Raw genomic sequence first — 14,623 nt, 5'->3', positions numbered from 1 at the left:
TATCTTACCATCATATTCCTTGACGAAACAGTCGATTTACATATTCAGAGTAACGAGATGTTTCGGAGAAAGGCTTCTGCCTCCTAATGAATAAAAAGGATACGATAACAATTTTAAACTCTCAAGTCAATGTTTCTTGGTTGTGTACGTACAATACTTGATTTTGAAAAGTCAGTCTTTAATTAATTGCATTCATTAAGTTGACGCGCATTCCACGTGAATGCAAATGTCAAATATTTTTCAGTTAATCCGTAATTGATTTATCGACCAAGAATATCTATCCTCAGGCGATTTTTGAAAGTAAGGGGTCATAGATGATTTCCAGAGCTAGTAGCATTGAAGATTAAATGTATATGAATCTGCTCTGTCATAATGTCGATGGACGAAACACTGGAAATCACCTATTTACTACAGCTAGTAGGCAAGACCCGGAGGATAATCATGTTGATTATCTCAGCACTGACTGTAGAGCCATGCTATCCGTATTCTTTCTACGCCCGTTGAAGTGCGACCACGACATTAATCGTATCCTCGCCACACTTTAATACGCAGAACAAAAAACGGGGGAGGGGAACATGGCAAAAAATTGGTTGGGGAACGGAAAAGATGGGGCACTTAGTGGAGGCCTTAAAACTTCCTGAGGACAGTGAGAAGACTCTTCAATTGTTTCTCAAAATACTACTCTGAATTGGAAAGAAAGTGACCACTTCACACGTCCTCATTAAAGACACGAGTTTCAGTGACTTCAATTCCCTCGAACAGGTAATTATCGGCTGTTTTATGATCTTTGCGCCTTGAGATAATTGACAGATGGAGACTAACAGTGGTTGAAGGAAATACCCTGGCCTCTTGCTGATTGCTCAGACATGAATCGCTGACCAATAACATGCTCTTCGAGACCATGCTGAGATAATATCCGGCCGGGCCGTTAGTCTGTGCTTTGAAATGTGAAACGTGAACCAGTTGCTTTCTTAGTTTTGATTGGTAAACATTCTTTTATTAAACAGTAGATTTTCTGAATAATTCAGAAAAAATGTATGGTTTCAGACAGATGTGTCCGTTATATGATGAAAAAAAGAAAGGGAGTTGATTACAATTGCAATATGGAAGAATTGATAGGGGGTGTGTTGTATATTCAAAGACCGATTTTCGATTTATTAAAGATCAATTTTGCTTACGGCGTGTGCACAATCCCTGCTGCTCAAATTAAAGTTTTAAATTTGTAGCTTTTGCTAATTTTAGGTTTACTGTATTTGAATGCAAATGCCATAATGTTCAATCCACAGCAGTTTTGATGTCACGATTCGATTTGACGTTGATGAAATATGATCACTATCTGGCTTGAAACAGTCCATTAATCAAGCGAGAATATCCTACCACAGGCGAACTTTTGACAGGAATGGGTGACCAGGTATGCCCTGCTAAGCCAGTACAACCGAATTATGACTCTTTACTATGACCTCATTATGCTACATACCTAAGTTGATGAAACATTCAAAGCCCCTTTTTGTTAGTGAAAGAAACACCGGAAGCATAGACGATTATCAAATGATGATCAATCAACGACTAGCTACAGAGTCTTCCTGTAAACGGTCTCTCCTTGCCCATACAGGTGCGACCCCTAAAGACAGGCACTCTTTCCACACTTTACAAGGTGGAACAAGCACAATGTAGAGTGGGGCGGCGGGTTTGGAGAGACCTGATATTATTGTTTCCAAAACTGTTTATATATAGTATGGTTTCCGTCTGCAGGTCAAGCGTCAGCTGTGATGCTACTGACTATACATACACTATGATGACAGTTGACAATGCAATTGATAGGCATAATCGTAGTGCTGTACCTCGAAGTTTTGGCTGGGTATCCGAGTCACGTGCTTCAACTGGAGCACAGAGGGCAATTAAAACGGGCAAGGTGCAAAGGTCGACTTCCGTTCTAAATTCCGAGAGCAGGAGAGTCCAAATGCAGTCGGACCCGTTGCAGAGAACCGTCACCATATTCTTCAGAAATTGCTGTAAGTACCAACATGGAAATACTTTGCTCTGTTTCGATGCAATGTTAACGCTATGAAGTTGATGGATTTACTGAAAGATTACTGAATCGAGTACATGTTGGCCAAACGTCGTAAACGACATTACCACAGAATGCGTTGACCTCTTCCTATGGTTAGGGCCAGGATGGCAGGACAATTATTCCAGATAGTACTTGCGTCCCTTACGATCTAGACCCGCCCTCCCCCTTGGGGGAGTTACTTGCATCACTTACCAATACGAGTACACGTGCCGCCTTTCGAGAGTAAATTTTAGTGTAACCAAGGTGTACCTACTATGATTTCATCCACCCAAATTCAGTTGAAATCAAACGTGTATTCTTTTAACGAAATTTTAGTTTTTCCAGAAATGGTTTCAGCAAATCATGGCTTTGCCAGGGACAACAGATTTACAATGGGCTTTGCTTGTGCCCCAGCCGTATAAATGCTAGTCCCTCCCCATAATGATACTATGACTTTTGACCATTTACAAAGGTCATAAAGGTCTAAAATGAGGTCAGAAAATGCTGAGATGTTAGGTCAAAAATGTGGATACACAGTATGTCTGTTTTTATGTGCTGCTTCGCATCGCAACCGTTTTCTCCGAAGAGATACCATCAGGGGAACTAGCTCACTGGTTATCGCACAGTCTGCCAGGTTGATAAATCCACAAGCGATTGTGAAGTAGGGCACTTCAGTGGTGCAATGTATGCCCACGTATATTTGGGATGTTTAGGTGTTGGCTTCGTCGCCTATAGAAGACAGGCGGCGAAGTAACAAACCTGAGATTCAACATATACACTTAGGCCTACCAGAAGTAATTGCTTGACACCTACATAAACAGGGCTATAAAAGAATTATTACTGTAGATAGTAAATCATTACGCGTCTGAGTTGATGCCCTAATCATTACTATGCTTGGTGTGATTATTATCATGATATTTTTTTTTGTTTTAAGAAGTCATTTTTGCATGGAAATTCATATGTGTTGGTAGCTGATTACTGTCAATTAAACTTTTTTTGATCTCAACACACTGTAGTTTCGTCACTGAAATTTTCGGTTGCAGCACTACAACCTTCGTCAGCAGAATAACCCGATCTCAATGTCGTGACCTTTCTGGTGACGAAGGTTGTAGTGCTGCAATAGAAACTTTAATGACTAAACTGTAGTGTGTTGAGATCAAATATTCGATCGACAGTAATACGAAGTGGTCCTTGATCCAACAACATTGCTAGAAACAGGAAGCAAAGTTGCCTCATACTTTCTTTGCATTTAAATGATTTTTCCAAGTATTCGGTATCTGTTTTTCTCACAAACATAACACATAACATAACATAATATGTAACATAGCAGAACGAAACATAATGACATAACGTATCATAACAAACATGAAATGACATGATATTACATGATACGATATGACGTGAAAAAATGACATTAGATGCATAACATGGCATGTTGTATTCATCCAAGAAAGTAAAATAGGAAGGTGCCACGTGAGTCATGTATTACTTTTTAAAATTTGACTGTATGCGAATTGACATTATGTTCCAGACAGTTACGAGGCTGTATGATTTAAACCATGGATTTCAAATTATCAGAGGATGGTAAAGATGTTACTGTCATATTTCGTGAATTAGCTTACGACTACTTCGACCGAACAGGTACGTGACTTCATTTGAAATCATCTTTATCAGTGTGCATTTGCATAATTGAGACCAATTCTATCAAATGCCATCATTTTCGTGTCAAAAAATCAGATTAACCAATCTGATTAAGCAATCTGATTAAACTATGTTGTTGGTTATAAGCTACTACACGATTGCTAAAAAGACTGACACATCTCGAGTGGATTATAATCAGATTGTGTCACTCATGTACATCACAGTACGGTGATTGACAGTTTAAATACTCTGCCAAGGCACGGTCCCTGTATGTGTCATATATATTGAAAATTATGCTTCAGCAAGCTTGCTTCGAGAAAAGTGGCATTCACTCAGTTTCAGAATTCATATCGATTCTAAACTATTCAGACAGCATCAAGGCGGCTTCGAGCTACGTCGTTCAAGTGAGCCAAATTTATTCTAGTCCAACATAGAGGCAATGATGTTACTGTCGCCTCGTCATCATGCATTGAAAATTATGCTTAGAATTTAGAATGGAATCTCATTTCTCAATACAGATTTTCATCTTGGACTATGGAAAAAACGGAAAAAAGGGAAAACAATTGTCGTCAAAAGGGAAAGAAAAATGTTGGTGTTGCCCGCTTTCCGATACAATAATGAAACCATTTCTGCCTGGGTTATCGTAAAACCTAGCACATGTAGTTTGTATCTTAATTTGCAGAACATAAAAAAACAGTGTAACACTGTTTTACTCGCAATAGTATCTAACCGTTTGATGAGTTTTTAGCTCCCATAGCCATATGTATATATGGCAATGGAAGCTATTCTTATAGGCTAGGAAAATGTCTGTATGTCTGTATGTCTGTATGTCTGTATGTCTGTATGTCTGTATGTCTGTCCGTCAACATCAAAAACTCCAAAACCGCTGCACATTTCATCTTGATATTTGGTGTGTACATGGATGATGGGCTGTAGATGAGATTTTGTTCAAATGAAGTTGTCATTGCCAAAAATATGCAAATTAGTGCCAAAAAAGGCGTTTTTGGTAAAAAATCTCCTTCTTCATAACCGCTGGTCAGACAGCTTTGATATTTGGTATACAGGTCCCTAGGGATAACCCAACTTGGCTTTGTTCAAATTGTGATGAAATATGCAAATCTGTATTTTTAAGGAATTTTTTTGTCATTTTTGGTCAAAAATTTATTTCATCAAAACCGCTTGTCTGACAGCTTTGATATTTAATATACAGGTCCCTAGGGATAGCCCAACTTGGATTTGTTCAAATTGTGATGAAATAAGCAAATCTGTATTTTTAAGGAATTTTTTGTCATTTTTGGTCAAAAATTTATTTCATCAAAACCGCTCGTCTGACAGCTTTGATATTTGGTATACAGGTCCCTAGGGATAGCCCAACTTGGATTTGTTCAAATTGTAATGAAATAAGCAAATCTGTATTTTTAAGGAATTTTTTTGTCATTTTTGGTCAAAAATTTATTTCATCAAAACCGCTCGTCTGACAGCTTTGATATTTGGTATACAGGTCCCTAGGGATAGCCCAACTTGGATTTGTTCAAATTGTGATGAAATAAGCAAATCTGTATTTTTAAGGAATTTTTTTGTCATTTTGGTCAAAAATTTATTTCATCAAAACCGCTCGTCTGACAGCTTTGATATTTGGTATACAGGTCCCTAGGGATAGCCCAACTTGGATTTATTCAAATTGTAATGAAATAAGCCAATCTGTATTTTTAAGGAATTTTTTTGTCATTTTTGGTCAAAAATTTATTTCATCAAAACCGCTCGTCTGACAGCTTTGATATTTGGTATACAGGTCCCTAGGGATAGCCCAACTTGGATTTGTTCAAATTGTGATGAAATAAGCAAATCTGTATTTTTAAGGAATTTTTTTGTCATTTTTGGTCAAAAATTTATTTCATCAAAACCGCTCGTCTGACAGCTTTGATATTTGGTATACAGGTTCCTACAGATAAACTAAATATGATATACAGAATATATGATGAAATCTGCAATTTTGTATTTTGGTGCAATTTTTGCCATTTTTGGTCAAAAAATGTGTTTCTCAAAAACTACTTGTCTGATGCCTTTGATATTTGGTATACAGGTTCCTGGGGGTTCTCTTAGTGTGATATAGTGAAATTTGATGAAATCTTCAATTTTTGTATTTTTGGGTCAGTTTTTGCCGTTTTTGGTCAAAATATTTGTTTCTCAAAAGTTACTCATGTGATAGCTTTGATATTTGGTATACATTTTATACATAATTATGATGAAATCATCAATTTTGTATTTTTGCAGCTAATTTTGCCATTTTAGGTCAGGCCATCCTGAAATGAGCTATCAAAGATCTCAACCTTCTTCATCAATACATATGTCACAAAACGTTGCTCTCTTCATAACACAGCAGAGCTCTGTCGACCATTGGGTCGTTTGTTAGCTCCATAGCCATATGTATATATGTTTACAAGTTTACATTTTATTGAAAATCTCAATAGCCACTGAGCAGATTAGATGAAAAATTAGCATGTAAGTACTTTGGGCTGACCTGAAATGATTGTGCACATCTTGGGTCAGTATCTTGGACTTGCTATTTTTCATGAATTTTTTTGTAATTTTCTCCCATTTTTTGTCAAAAAATCTTCTTCTCTGAAACCACAAGTCTGATTGATTTGAAACTTGGTATGGAAGTGCATAGGAGTGACCTTTCTCAAATCTGGGCAAATCGTGGTGAAATTTGCATATTTGCATTTTTTGGCTATTTTTTTCATTTTTGATCAAAAATTTTTTTTAACTCTGAAACCACACGTCCGATTGAGTTGAAACTTAGGTAGAGGTTTTTACGGGTGACGTCAGTAAGATTTGATCAAATTCTGGTGAAATTTGTATAATTTATTTTATTGGGGGAATTGTTTCTATTTGTGATAAAAAATCTTTAGCTTGATTTTAGCTTGTTTTGATAACTATATGGGAGCGACCAGTGACATTGTCACTATTTTTTAGAATTACTATTTCTACTGTTCCATCGGACAGTTATCCATTATGATGGTATTACATATGACTAGCAGTCAAATGACATTACTTAAAGATATATTGCTCCGAACTGTGAAACTCTTGCGTCTTTTTTGTGGGGCTCATTTTCAAAATGTACGGAGTAAGTAAAGTTTTATTCTCCCTATAGAGATAACACAGGGCTGGCGGCCATGTTTAAAGTCAAATATTGGTAAATATAGGTAAATATAGGTATATATTGGTAAATATTGGGTAACTTTGCACACTGATCCCCTGATTTTTTTTAGTTTGAAAGAGAATGGTTGAAAGTTTGCTGAAGGAAAGTTTGAGCAAAGTTTAAGTCTTTCACTTTCGAGGCGTAACTACATAAAAATGACGAATCACTCACGATTATACTTCATTTAAATAGGCACGTTAAGCATCTGGAAGGCATCCTACCTATTTCAAGTATTGAGAGTGATAGGGATACGATGTGGACTACACCGTGAGTTCCTATACCCAAGAGCAGACACAAGAAATATGACTTCGCGTGGCTGTGATCCGAATAAGATTATCGTACACCCAAATTATTTGATCGTTGTCAAGACAAAGGAAATAGCTGTGTATCCAGCCCTTTATGGGAAAGTATCACGTGACACACAACTGAAAGGCATCTGCTCCATTCAACACATCGGGAGGTCTTCGTACTGCGTACGACATGAACTTCAAATCGCCAATACCGGTGAACTGGTGTGCAGTGGTTTAACTGTGATGGTGCTAATTGGTAAAGCTACCAGGAGGCCTGTTGAATTTGATGCTGCCCGTGTAAAACAAAGCTTACCCTTCGTAAAGGGACACCGTGGTACATACAGTTTCATGAGGCCAATATTGGATAAGCCGCCTCCACATTCATATCGCTATTCCGTCTCAGTGCGTGCAAGCGACATGGATTCCAATTATCATGTCAACCAATCAAATTACATCAAATACTGTATGGACTGTGCGGCATTCGGTGCTAGGGACCATGCGTATTCACTTTTCACCCAAGACATTGCCTTATACCCTATTAAATCATTGTCTTTGTTGCATATTGGTGAAAGCAGAGCCGGTCAAATCTTGGACATAATTTCATGGGAAGACAAAGATAAACCATACATAATTTACTTCATCATTAGAAGAGGTAAAGAAGACATATATCACAGCATTGTAAGGTTCAATGTTAATAAATCTAAAATGTGATCATTATTTTCAATCATAATTTCTATGATCTTACATCCAATCAAGCATAATTAATAAATAAGGTATTTGAATGTTTGCGAGTTTTTGATGATCTATAGACGAACACATCATGATTTGTGTGTCACTTTGACATAAATTCAAACTCATCTTACTTGTCAACAAGCGTTATTGTTATCAACATCGAACTTGAACACATCCAGTGAATAGTGCCTGCCAGACAATGTTAAACCAAGAAATTTTTAAACATTTCTCTTATTATTTTTTGATAATCTTTGAAATTTGTGAATGCACATTTTCTTGCCCTTGGCAAAAATACCAGCATTTTGTAACTTTATTTGATTTTAACTCTCATACTTGGTAATACAAATGTACTGATCAAATGAAAGCGCAGTGTTGTTGTGCTTTTTTCAGCGCTAAATGCATGTGTTGTCAGTGCATATGCGGAAGAAATATTCGAATCTATGTCTCGTCAACAGGGAACTATTGTTATCGGATCGATCGTTGGAAGATAGAAATTAACCAGACAGGAACTGAAAATGCCTCCGTGCTTTTGTATATGATGCAATTGTCTTGAAATTGACATTTTCCTCTGGGTTATTGACATGACATAAAATTGCTATAATGTACATCACGAGCAATTCATTATGTGTAGTATCAATCGAAAAATGTTTTCAAGTATGCAAAATAAGTAATAAGCTGAAATTGAAATGATAAATTTATTTCGCTGCTGCGATATCACTGCTTCATCACTTTATGTAGCGACTTGAAGATTAAGCTCCCTAATAAGGAGGTTTATAAATATGCAAATAAGCAGTGCCATCGTCATAAAACTTCCACATTTCCTTGAAATGAGTCAAATTATCCCTTGGTGGGTTATTGGTAGCTCAGTCTGTAATTGGGCGTTCTGCTGTTTGATGATGGACTGAATGAAAATAAAATAAAATAAAAATAAACTGACAGAGGGAATACAAGCGCAACATTAATGCTGAAAAAAGGGGCGATTCCAGCTTGACCCTCTTTTTGACGAGCATCAGAACTTTTGTGAAGGGCTGAGGATATTTTTACAACACATTCAGTTTTGTTTCATTTTTATGGGAGCTCACTTCTGTCTGAAGATTGCAGTATGTATGAAACGTGATTAACATATATTATTTCTTTGTACTTGAAGTAACGTGATATATATTTATATATATATATATATATATATATATATATATATATATGTATATGTATGTATATGTATGTATATATATATATATATATATATATATATTGCAATAACATGATGGCAATATATATATATATATATATATATATATATAATATATATATATATATATATATATATATATATATATATATATATATATATATTGCAATAACATGATGGCGTATGAGAAGAGGACAAGGCTAGCGTAAAGGCAGTATTGTATGCGAGTTTTCATTTCATCACAAAGACGATAAATATGCCACGACATGGCATTATTAAACCAGCCTGGGTCACCTACAGACAGTAAGTAAAAATAATTTGAGGTGGTTTTATTAGCTCACATTTGGTTATACCAATGTGAGGTTATCATATAAGCTGAAGTCGGTGGCGTATGTATGTATGTATGTATGTATGTATGTATGTATGTATGTATGTATGTATGTATGTATGTATGTATGTATGTATGTATGTATGTATGTATGTATGTATGTATGTATGTATGTATGTATGTATGTATGTATGTATGTATGTATGTATGTATGTGTGTGTGTATGTGTGTATGTGTCTGTATGTATGTATGTATGTATGTATGTGTGTATGTATGTATGTATGTATGTATGTATGTATGTATGTATGTATGTATGTATGTATGTATGTATGTATGTATGTATGTATGTATGTATGTATGTATGTATGTATGTATGTATGTATGTATGTATGTATGTATGTATGTATGTATGTATGTATGTATGTATGTATGTATGTATGTATGTATGTATGTATGTATGTATGTATTGTATGTATGTATGTATGTATGTATGTATGTATGTATGTATGTATGTATGTATGTATGTATGTATGTATGTATGTATGTATGTATGTATGTATGTATGTATGTATGTATGTATGTATGTATGTATGTATGTATGTATGTATGTATGTATGTATGTATGTATGTATGTATGTATGTATGTATGTATGTATGTATGTTTGTTTAGTATGTCCGTCAACTTCAAAAACTCACAAACCGCTGCTTTTTTTAGCGCGGTATTTGGTCTGTGGATGCATCCTGGGCTGTAGACGAGATTTTGTTCCAATGAAGTTTGCAGTGCCCAAATTATGCAAATGAGCTTAAAAAAATGTAAAAATGGTCAAAAATCAATAACTCAAGAACCGCTAGTTTGATTGCTTTGAAAATTAGTATGCAAGTACCTTAGCCTAGACCTTATACAGTGTTATGTATATTGTGAAGATATCTTGAATTTTGTAGTTTTGCTGAAGTTTTTGGTTATTTTCCTGATGTTAAATAATTCTTCTTCTCTGAAACCGCCAGCCCAGTTTCCCTTAAATTTGGGTTGGATGTTTGCAAGGGGGTTACCCTTCTAATTTGTTGAAATTGCGACAAAATTGGAAAAATGACTGTTTTGGGGCAATTTTTGTCATTTTGGTCAATAAATCGTAAAAATTATTTTTCTTTTAAAGCCCCTGGACAGACATCTTTTATATTTTGTGTACAGATGTCCAGGGAAGACAATAGTTAGATATGTGGAAGTTGTCCTGAAATATACAAATTTGTATTTTTAAGACACTTTTGTCATTTTTGGTCAAGGAAACTTGTTCTCAAAATTACTTGCCTGATAGCTTTGTAATTTGGTACAAAATTCCTGATGGATGTAATTAGATAAATTGTTTGCTCAAAGTGTTGGGAAACCCCCAAATTTTTATATTTTAGGTAATTTTCTCAGTTTGTGACCTTAAATAACCTACACCAACCCAGGATATGTTGTGAGACAGTTTCGAAGGCTGTGAACATAATTTTGTCATATTTGGTATCGATTTGTAGCAAAATGTGATCCAGAAAACAAAGCTGAAGTATTTTTTTCATTGCGGATCAATTTTTGCAACATTTCGATGTAAGACACACAAGAACTGGTGAGAAATTTGGATCCAGGATAATTCCAGATGTCGTAATCACCCCCACCAAGGAAGGCACTATCTGTAACTAATTTAAGTGCTGTTTACATTCGAATGATAGCACTCATAGCATTAATTAAAAAATCCCAAAGTTGTAAATACATTTCCTGCCATCTGGACTTATGTAAATACGAGCAACAAAGGGGTGGAACATTTCAGAAGGGGTTAGGGTCTAGAAGATCGATGAGGTAGCATTACTTTTACCAGATACCTGGTACATTTTTTTCCACTCTTTATTTTTTCCCCACTCTTCAAACCTTTTCTTTTTGTGAAGCCTTCAATGGCTAATTTTTTGAGTTTGTCTTTAGAACTGGTGTCAGTCCAACTACAGTAACAGGTACTAGGTGGCAATGAAACTTGGTCTTAAGAGTAGTATTGAGCGGATGAAAAAACAAGACTCTGTTCCAAAATAGAGTTTATTTCTAAAACTTCGACGTTTCGTTTCCACACAGGGAATCTTCATCAGGAATCTAAAAACAACAAAATTACAGTAAATATGGGACTAGTAAAAAAGAAAATGAGCAGCACTGGCGTAAAACCATTTAAAACTATTCGAAAAACTGAGTTGTTGGTTTATAAAAGGAAATATAGCTAAAAATCAATCCGTACAGACCTTCCGATAATTCCGCAATGCCAAACCCTGGCATCACCACTAGTAGTATATGTGGACCACGTTCTTCAACCTATTGTCCAATCTTTGCCGTCATACTCGAAAGACACTACCCACCATCTAAAAGACAGCCAGGACATCATTGCGCCAGATAATTCCATCCTTGTCACAATGGATGTAATATCCTTGTACATCAACATTCCCCATGATTATGGAATTCAAGCCGTACGCGAAGCACTTGCTGACAACAATGTATCACCGTCCAACCAACAACTTATCACAGAAATGTTAGAATTTATCCTCACCAGAAATTACTTTCAGTTTGATGGCAAATATTTTTACAAGTACAAGGCACAGCAATGGGAAGTAAAGTCGCTCCATCCTATGCGAACATAACGATGGGTAAACTTGAAAAACAAATACTCGCTAATTATCCCACTAAACTCATGCAATGGAGACGATTCATCGACGATATACGTTTCATATGGTTAAAAACTCTACAAGAACTCCTTCAATTTCACGAATATTGTAATTCAATCCATGATCCATCACTCAAATTCACCACTGAATACAGCGACACCGAAATCTCCTTCTTGAACAGTAAGGTGATGATGAGGGAAAATAAAATACACACTACGGTTTACAGCAAGCCAACGGACAAACACTCTTACCTCTTGCCGTCATCGTGTCACCCTCGTCACATATTTAAATCAATTCCCCAAGGTCAAGCCCTTCGCTATAGACGTATATGCTCATCCACTGATCTATACAATAAAGACGTTGAGAACCTACATAGACATCTTACAGATAGATACTGCAAGCAAGCATCAATCGTCACTGCAATCAACAATGCAAGAAATCATTCCCGGGAAAAACTCATTACGTACACAAAAAATAGACACACTCTGCGAGGATTCCATTTGTGCTGACGTACCACCCGTCACTACCTAGTATCTCCTCCTTAATCAACAAACATTGGCCTATCCTTTAATCACATCTAGAGGCAAAAGTTACATTTGACAAACCACCTGTTGTAGCATTCCGACAACCACCAAACATAAAGAAAATGCTGGTAAAAGCCCAGCTAAAATATCTACACAAAACGACACAGAACCAGGTGATTGTACACCCTGCAACAAGTGTATAGAACATGTCCCCACATGCTGAAAACAAAACAAAATTCCATAACCAACCAACTCACTGGAAAATCTCAACCTCTTGTCGGACATGTAACATGTAATACACGCAATATCATCTACGTCATTATCTGTGATAAGTGTAACAAATTATACATAGGCGAAACGAAACGTGAACTCCGTACTAGAATTAATGAACATTTATACAGTATCAGAACTCATAAACATACTCTAGTAGCCCACCACTTTCATGAACCCGGGCACAACATCAATAATTTTCGTTTCTCTAGTCTTTGCAAAGTGTATTCAAAAGCAGATAAAATAAGAAAACAGCTTGAACTTCATTTCATTCATAAGCTTGGTACTCTGTCACCCAACGGCATTAATAAAAAGGACTGGTAAAAATAGTACAGTTCCTATAGGTTTTCACATCCGCTTCACCTACAGCTAGGGAGTCCTTTCCTCATGTCTGTAAGTTGTTTGTTCTAGGGAGCCCTCCCTTTCATTGTATTTCGCGTCATTGGCTTTGTACGATCCGGCCGGTCAACATCGCTACTTTTAGACTGAGTGTTCACTCGTCTTCTGTTTGTAAGTTCAAAACTTTTTTCTTCTCGTCTGTACAGATTGATTTTTAGCTATATTTCCTTATATAAACCAACAACTCATTTTGAATAGTTTTTAAATGGTTTTACGCCAGTGCTGCTCATTTTCTTTTTTACGAGTCCCATATTTACTGAAATTTTGTTGTTTCTTAGATTCCTGATGAAGATTCCCTGTGTGGAATCGAAACGTCGAAGTTTTAGAAATAAACTCTATTTTGGAACAGGGTCTTGTTTTTCATCCGTTTAATATTTTTGTTGACATTTGCTTATGTATATAGGATCTGCTTGTCCTATTGCTATAGAAGTTGATATGTATGTTCCTAAAGATGACCTCCAGTACCTAAGTTGCAGACCTTATTTACTTTTGTCATTCTTGTTTTTCAGGTTTAAATATTTCTTGAATGGACCAATTCAAACCAAATGTGAGCACGCTGTCCTTGACGGTATTTCAGGCAATGAGACAAACAATGCGGGAAAGTTATGCAATCAATATTACCTCCTGTATAATTTAATGGATTATTGGTGATAGGCTTATTTGGCGCCATTTGTGCAGAATGTCGATCCCAGCGATTTTGTCGAGAAACTGCTTGCACAACTTGTCACGAAAACACACTTTCAGAGACAGATTTTGACGTGTAGAAATCTAAACCAATGGTCGACGTCAGCTGGTTTACCATTTGCATGTAATCATTTGGAAATATTATAGTTTACGCTGGTTTCAGTGAAAATCGACGATTTTATTTCTAAGTGAAAGAAAGATACAGGAAGGAAAGATACAGGTGTATTGTCTCTTTGACCCTCTGAAAGTAAACTTAAGTAAACGGAATCCTGAATTTGAAAAGATAAATGGTGGAAACCAACCTGTTACGACTCAACGTTTACCTGTATGTCCAATACCGGTGATTGCCACACTTAAAGATGACCCAATGTGACTTTGCTATATTGGGATGGTGCCTCTCCAACCTCATAAAACGATGAAGTATCGGTCGGTTATGTCTGATCTAAAATTTTCATGCACTGATAATGAGCCTTACTACAAAAGATCTTCATACAACCAGCCGTGTTCACTTCTAATGCGGCTAGGCCATGTTTAAGCAATAAAGCACACCAAGCTACGGTATACCACGAGATTTTGACCAGTTCACGACATAGCGAGTGCATAGATGAAGTGAACTGGTCAAATTCTCGTGGTATACA

General features: G+C 36.2%; 1 long non-coding RNA gene across 2 annotated transcripts; it reads left to right on the top strand.

Moving 5' to 3' along the window:
* Window positions 1-1,918: 1,918 nt before the first annotated feature.
* LOC139117331 (uncharacterized) lies at window positions 1,919-8,279 on the top strand. 2 transcript variants are annotated; one of them, XR_011548498.1, is made up of 3 exons: window positions 1,919-2,012; window positions 3,582-3,691; window positions 7,086-8,279. It is a non-coding gene; the product is annotated as an uncharacterized lncRNA (long non-coding RNA). The 2 variants fall into 2 exon arrangements; XR_011548499.1 differs by having other exon boundaries at window positions 1,923-2,012; window positions 3,586-3,691.
* Window positions 8,280-14,623: the final 6,344 nt, after the last annotated feature.

This window comes from Ptychodera flava, chromosome 18 (assembly GCF_041260155.1).
Source record: "Ptychodera flava strain L36383 chromosome 18, AS_Pfla_20210202, whole genome shotgun sequence".
Classification (NCBI taxonomy): Eukaryota; Metazoa; Hemichordata; class Enteropneusta; family Ptychoderidae; genus Ptychodera; species Ptychodera flava.
This window is presented reverse-complemented; position numbering and strand designations above follow the sequence as displayed.